This window comes from Mastomys coucha, unplaced genomic scaffold, assembly GCF_008632895.1.
Source record: "Mastomys coucha isolate ucsf_1 unplaced genomic scaffold, UCSF_Mcou_1 pScaffold1, whole genome shotgun sequence".
In the NCBI taxonomy this organism is placed as follows: Eukaryota; Metazoa; Chordata; class Mammalia; order Rodentia; family Muridae; genus Mastomys; species Mastomys coucha.
In genome coordinates, this window is record NW_022196891.1 from 52,137,333 (window position 1) to 52,144,678 (window position 7,346).

General features: G+C 48.5%; 1 long non-coding RNA gene across 1 annotated transcript in view; it reads right to left on the minus strand.

The window, feature by feature from the left end:
• LOC116070622 overlaps window positions 1–3,493 on the minus strand; it is a 32,656-nt gene extending 29,163 nt beyond the window's left edge. Inside the window, exon 1 of the long non-coding RNA XR_004110483.1 lies at window positions 3,465–3,493. This is a non-coding gene — a long non-coding RNA (uncharacterized LOC116070622). The remainder of the gene's footprint in view (window positions 1–3,464) is intronic.
• Between the last annotated feature and the right edge of the window lie 3,853 nt (window positions 3,494–7,346).

A 7,346-nucleotide genomic window follows, 5' to 3' on the forward strand; every position in this document is an offset into this window, starting at 1 on the left:
CGCTAACCCCTTCCCTGGCCTTGCCTCGTTTTCAATAGATCAGGAACACCTGCTCCATTGTTAAGAGCAACATTTACAGGAACATGTACTTGGACTTGAGGTTGCCAAGCCTGGCTGTACCCTGCAATCTTCCAGGGTGCTTTCAAATACACTCTCCCCCTCAGACTGTGTTCAATTGGTCTTGGTCGTTGCCTGGGCAAGAGGGTTATTTATAACTCCCTGGGTGGTGCTCCTTTTAATCCTGGCCTAGAAGTTGGGAAGACAAAGAAAACCTTTCTCACTGCCCAAGTCGCTTAGGAGCTTGGGAGCTTGGGAGAGGGCTCGAAGACCCTCTTGACAGCCCAGGACATACCTTGGGGAACCTCAGAGGCAGCTGTGAGGACTACTTCCTCTTTCCTTGGAGGAAAAACATAGCTCTCGCTAAAACCAGAAAACAGGAAGCATGGGGTGCCTGTCAGCAGAGCTAGCAATCCCCCTGCATAGAGGAGAGCTCGCTCTTCCCCTGCCACTGACAAAATGGAAAGACCAGCAGGCGCTGAGACCTGCATGTGGGAATGACCTAGAGAAAGTCTGCTCTTCCATACTACTCCACCAGGCCTAGAAAGCCCTCCCCGACCCCCGACTGCTGGTTCCTCCTGCCCCTACTTCTCAGTCCCCTAACTCCTAACTCTTCCTGCCCACACTGAGCCACATCTTTACTGGTGCCCCACATTGTTTTTGGCCAGAGCTCCTGCATTTTCCCACAATCCATTTGCCCCTCAGCCTTCCTGATCCCCGGCAGTTGGTGTCCTAGCTATGCATCTTGCTCTGGCTGCTATGCATGCTAACACCTGAGTCTGCGCCCCCTCTCCACAGACCTCCTCACGGAAGATGGAATTGTCTCCCTGAGCCGCCATGTGTTGGCTGAATCATCTTCCTGTGTTCGTGACTCCCTGTGGCTCGTTACGTAAGGCCCAGCCTCCTCAGCAGAAACTTCCGAGCTCCTTGCAGCCTTACCTCACCCCTTTTCTCCCAACTGCTATGGCCCCAGAGCTGGGCTTTCTGCCCCACGTGAGGTATGAGCTCACAAGCTTGCTCCCCTGTAGCAACTAGCTTCACACTTAAGAAGTGACCCCAACCTACGTCTTACAGTCCCCTCTGTGTCCCTGTCCTGTGCTTCCCCTTATGTCCTCCAGTAGCACTGCCACCTACACTTCCTATCTAAGTCCTCAGAGCTCCTGGAGAGTGTGGAGAAATTGCAGTCTGTCTTTGCTCTTCCCTCTTCATTCCATCCTGGGGTCCTAATAAGAAGCAGAAACCCTGGAGCGACTTTATTAGTTGGCACTGTGCCAGTACATAGCAGGTGCCAGCCCTGCTTCCTGGGCAGCCCAAATGCCTAAGGCTTTGGGGAAGAGTGGGCAGACAGCTGTGACCCCAGAGGTAAATGACAACTGCCCCACGGGTGCAGAGACAGCAGGAAGAAAGGTGACTTGTGCTGGACACCAGGTAGCTAGCGCAGCCTCAGTCTTCAGTGTAGCTCTCACATCATTGGTTGAGAGCCATGTCTTTGGTTGAGCTGACTCAGCAGCCAGCATGGATTGGCCGGGTGCAGGCCCCTGCCACATTGCCTTGTCTTCTTTTCTGTGGGAGTGAGAAGACAGCCTGGCAAAACCAACTTGGGAGAGTTTATACGAGCTCACGGTTCAAGGTACAGCCCGTCACGGCGGGGACGTGAGGACAGCCAGAGCTTGAAGCATCTGGTCACGTGCCAGGGCTTGAAGCATCAGGTCAGGTTGCTTTCACGTCTGAAATCAGGACAATAAAGGAATAACAAATGTTTGCACTCAGCTGCGGTTCTCCTCATGCAGTCCAGGATCCCAGGTCAACCCCTGACGATCACAGCGCAGTGGGTGATGTGACACACAGTGGGTGGATCTACCCACCTCAATTAACACTCTAGAAAGAACGCCCCACAGGCATTCCGAGGGGCCAGTCTCCCTGCTGATTCTTATCTCGTTTTGAGAATTGAAATTATCCATCATTCACAGAGACTGTGCTGACATAACTCAGCAGCCAAATCCAACTCCTGAGAAAGTGGCTTTCAGGAGACCTGAGGCCACACTTCTATATAAAGGAGCCCTAGCCGGTGAGCTGCTGGGACACAGGTAAGTCTCTTCTACCCTATTCCCACCCCTGCTTCACCGCAGAGCAGAGCCCAGCATGGTCATCTTGATCGGCAAGAAAAGGCTATAGCTAAAGTGATGTGAAACCCTCTGGGGATCACACCTTCCACTTCAGAAGACTGGCCAGTGTTCCCAATCAATGCCAGACTCCACCCACTCCTGCCTAAGAGCCTTCAGGATCAGCCCCCACGCATGTCCGTGCTCCTTCCACGCATCTGTAGCACAGGGTGTGGGGAGTCCTGCTCAGGGTCCTAAGTGACAGCATAACACACATTGAGAAGATGGCTACAATGTTGCAGTTGCAAGAGGGGACTGTGGGGTGGCTAAGAGGCCATGTGGTTGCTGCTGCTGCTGGTGCTGCTGCTTGCAGAAGTGTACGTGGTGGTTAATGCAGTTACAGAATCCGATCAGCTGTGATTGTGTGATCAAACGTGTATGTGTGTCAAGGGATTGGTGGTCCTTGGGACTTGTATAGTATACAGAGTGAGGGAGGAGGTGGCGGCCCCTCTGACTCCTTCCTTTATCATAGCCCTGACACCTGACACCAACTCATCACAAAGTGGCGCCAGGCTGTGCCTGGGCAAGCAAGGGAAGGGAAGAGAAGCAAAGAGACTGTTTTCTGTGGGGGAGGGAAGCACACAGGCTCCCAGCCCTCTGCCTCCTCTCTACTGCTGTTAGGGCCTCTGCACACCATTCAGGCAGCATGGAGCTTAACTGGAGCTGGGACCAAGAGTGAGTGTTTTAAAACCCTGAAGGTCTCCAGGGAACTGCTCAAGCCCAGGGAACATTTTCTCTGAGCAGAAAACCAGTGTCTGCACCACTAAAACCAGACCCTGCCCTAGCCACAGCCCCAACGGGCACAGAACAAGCCCCCAAAGCGGTGCCACTGTACCTCCCTGGCTGAGACCGATGGGAGACATAACATTCCTCTTGTCTCCATGAAGAAAAGTCTAATACAATATCAGAAAACTATCTCTGGGAGCCTATGGGTAATGAATGGGAGAGGTGTTACATTTCATCATATGCTCTTTCATATATTTTGACTGTTAGATTGTGTTTTAATATGCTTAATGTTTGCCATGTCTCTGGAGGCTGAGATGGGAGGGTTGAAAGTTCAAATCCAGTACCAAGTACTAGTTTAAAGCCAGTCTGGACTATGAAACGAGACCCTGTCTCAATAAAACCAGTAGTGACGACCTCCCTACGAGAATATGCCTCTTGCAAAGGATCTTCATCCCTCTCCAGAAGAGGAGAAGAGGAAACACAAGAAAAAGGATCTTAGTGCAGAGCCCCAGTTCCTACCTTATGGATGTGAAATGTCCAGGATGCTATAAAGTCACCACCATCTTTAGCCATGAGCAAACGGTAGTCTTGTGTGTTGGCTGCTCCACTGTTCTCTGTCAGCCTCTGTGGGAAAGCTGAGCTGACAGGATGCCCAGTCCACTCTGCCTCATACTGCCTCAGCCTCCAGCATGCTGGATTCCAGACTTAACTACCACTCCTGGCTTCAGGGCTAGCTTACACTACCACTCCTGGCTTCAGGGCTAGCTTACACTACCACTCCTGGCTTCAGGGCTAGCTTACACTACCACTCCTGGCTTCAGGGCTAGACTTTCCCAGCTGCCTCAGGACCTTCCCCCACCACACACACACACACACACATACACACACACACACACACACACACACACACACACAGTGCATCCCCATCCTCCGGATTCTGCCACTCATGTATTTATTTGTTGCTTTAAATTATTAAAAGCATGATCCAATAGGAAAATACATCAAAATGTTCCCTCCCATTCTTTCCCCGAGGCCCCCAGAGAAAGTTGGTGAATAATGTGTGAACCAGACATTCCGTCCCTCTTACTTACAAAGACCTGGGCATGCCGGGCAGTTGTGACGCACACCTTTAATCCCAGCACTTGGGAGGCAGAGGCAGGCGGATTTCTGAGTTCGAGGCCAGCCTGGTCTACAGAGTTAGTTCCAGGACAGCCAAGGCTACTCAGAGAAACCCTGTCTCGAAAAAACAAAATAAATAAATAAGTAAATAAATAAATAAATAAAACAAAGACCTGGGCAGAACAGTGGGAAGAGGGATCTGTCTTGGCTCATGGTCTCAGAGGTTTCAGAACGATTGTGACAGAAGAGCATGGAGAGCAAAGCTTCTTACCTCCCAGCAGCAGGAAGCAGAGAGGGGTCAGGGGTGAGGGGAAGACAAAGAAACAGAGACAGGCAGACACAAATTCACAGAGACAGAGAGAAAGACAGAGACAGAGAGAGTGACAGAGAAACAGAGACACAGAGACAGAGAAAGAGACACAGAGACAGAGACAGAGACACAGAGAGACAGAGAGACAGAGACAGAGAGAGCCTGTACTCACAGGTTTTCTCCTTTCCCGCTTTATCCCATCAGGGTCCCAGCCTATGGAGTGGTACCGCTCACATCGCACTTAGTAATATCCCACTTAATAATCCTTCCGGCGTCCACCTCTCAGTACAAACAAGCTGACAGTAAAGAGCAATCGTCATAAATCCACATGCACATAAGCACATGCTGGACACCTGAGCAGTGATAAGGGACGTGTCCTCCTGCCCCTGTAGCACACTGGCTGAGTGAAGGATCTAGCACTGCCCCTCCCCAGCAAGGAGGTGACAGATGACCTCCAGTGCATGTCCCCTCTCCTGGAGGTCAGGTCGGTTTCTCAGAAGCCACCTCCCAAGCAGGGGTCATGTGCAGCAATACACACTAGCTCTCACTGCGATCAAGTTCTTCTCTTTCTGTTCACAAGAACAATGCCACCCACTCACAGTTCTGAGCCTTATCTTCTTCCCTTGAAAAGTGTATCTGGGAATTGAGTCTCATGTCAGCACATAAAACACTATAGGCTCTTTCAAGGCTTCCGGAGGCTCCATTCTCAGCATAGTACAGTTCATTTAGCCAGGCTTATCATTATTACTATTAACTAACGTTAATAACATTATTATGCGTGTGAGTGTGGCTATGTGTGGAGGGCGAGCCAGCAACTCTAGGGAATCATTTCTCCTCCCACCTCCCTTGTTTCTGCCAGATAGTTACCTCCATGAGGCAGGATCTCCCTTGTTTCTGCCAGACAGTTACCTCCATGAGGCAGGACCTCCCTTGTTTCTGCCAGACAGTTACTAATAAGTAACTAATTACCTAATCTCCGGGCTTCTGGGCGAGTCTCCTGCCTCTGCCTCCCGTCTCACTGTGGAGTGCTAAGATTACAGACGTCCGGTCCCTGAGTCCAGCTTTTTCACTGATCCACTCCCCAGCCCCAGCAGACCTGTTTTAATGGGCATTTAGGTGGCTTCTGACCTTTTACTCTTTCAAGTAATGCTACAAAGAGTAACTCTGTCTAAAACTTTGTCTAAAAGTAGCTAAAAATCATTCCTAACAAGAGCAGACCAGTCATCGGATATGTGCATCCATAAAGGACAATCAGATTTAGTGCTCCATCATCATCATCATCACCACCACCACCACCACCACCACCACCACCACCACCATGCATTGGTAACAATGGATCATCTATTCACCACACCTTCAACAGAATGCATACAGTTCTTTGTTTGGTTGGTTTTTGGTTTTATCAATTTGGTAATTAAAAAGTGGTAAATGGGGCAGTGGTGGTGCATGCCTTTAATCCCACACTTGGGAGGCAGAGGCAGGAAGATTTCTGAGTTCGAGGCCAGCCTGGGCTATACAGAGAAACCCTGTCTTGAAAAACCAAAAAAAAAAAAAAAAAAAGTCATAAATGGCAACTCTCTAATTTTAGTTTACAGGTTTTATTATAAGTAATATGAGCAGTTCTTTATGTCTCTAAACTTTTCTTATGACCTCAATTTGTTATCTTTTGCCCATTCTCTTATCACAGATTATGACCTTTTTCTTACTGGTTAGCGGGAGGTCTTTATTATCAAGAATAAGGGCATGTTTTTCCTGGCTTGACATTATTCTTTTAAATTTGTTGTTAGTTTTTCCATATGCAATGTGCAATATGACCAAAATGTGTTAGCTTTTTTCTTTGTGGCTTGTATCATGCTATGAAGTCCCCCAATTCCTCTGCTTATTCATAAATCTCCCATAGTTCTTTCTAGAATTTTTAAAATTTTGAATCACTGGCTCCTCCTAGTGTAGACCCTGATACAAGAAGTACAGTATGGATCCAGCTTAATATTTTTCCAGATGGCCACCCACTCATCTCAACCCTATTTAGTGAATAATGCATATTTTCTCTCAATGGTTTGAAATGCCATTATTATCATAAGCCAGATTCCCAATAAGTATTTATCTATTTCTGGACTTCCTGATTTGTTCCAACTCCAAGATGCCCCGTATTATTTTAATTATTGTAGCGTTACATCAGACACAGACGCAGGCACATTCACGCATGCGCACGCACATACACACACACACACACACACACACACACACACACACAGGCATACATGCGTGCTGGCTGTAGAATGATCTGCAGCAAGAGAGTTGAAAAATGAAACTTGGTACAGTGCTGTTTTTTCAGGCACTGAGTCAAGACTTCCAGGCACCGACCTTGTGGTTTACTTTTCTTAAACATTTAAACATAGGAAAACCTGTGACTGAGAATGAGTTCTACTGGCTGATAAACACAGAGCTCAGGGCTGGGGCCTAAAGAAGGGCCTAAGCATAAGGATAGATTCTATTGGTACAAGATGCAAAGCACACGGAGCCTCTGTCATAAGGGTGTGTTCTAGTCACTGCAGGATCTGGGCCTAACTACTGCTCAGGATGTGGAGTGAAGTCAGTCAGAGGCTACCTCCTAATAGAGAAGCCAAGGATCAGGAGGTTGGTGGTCACTTTTCACTCTGGCCGTCCACATGACCAGGTGTGTTCATTTCCTTGAAGACAATAGGCCCACTTAATTGACAATACTGATTTTTCCAATGCTTATTCTAAACCGAGTTTCCTACAGATTTTTGTTTGTTTGTTTTTGTTTTGTTTTGAGGAGGGAGCAGAGTCTTTCTTTATAGTCCTGGCTGTCCTGGAACTTTCTCTGTAGACCAGGCTGGCTTTGAACTCACGGAGACCCACCTACCTTTGCCTCTGGCTCCACCACCACCCAGCTGAATTTCCTACTTTATAATTTGCATTTGAGTTGTAACCCCCACCCTCCTTCCTCT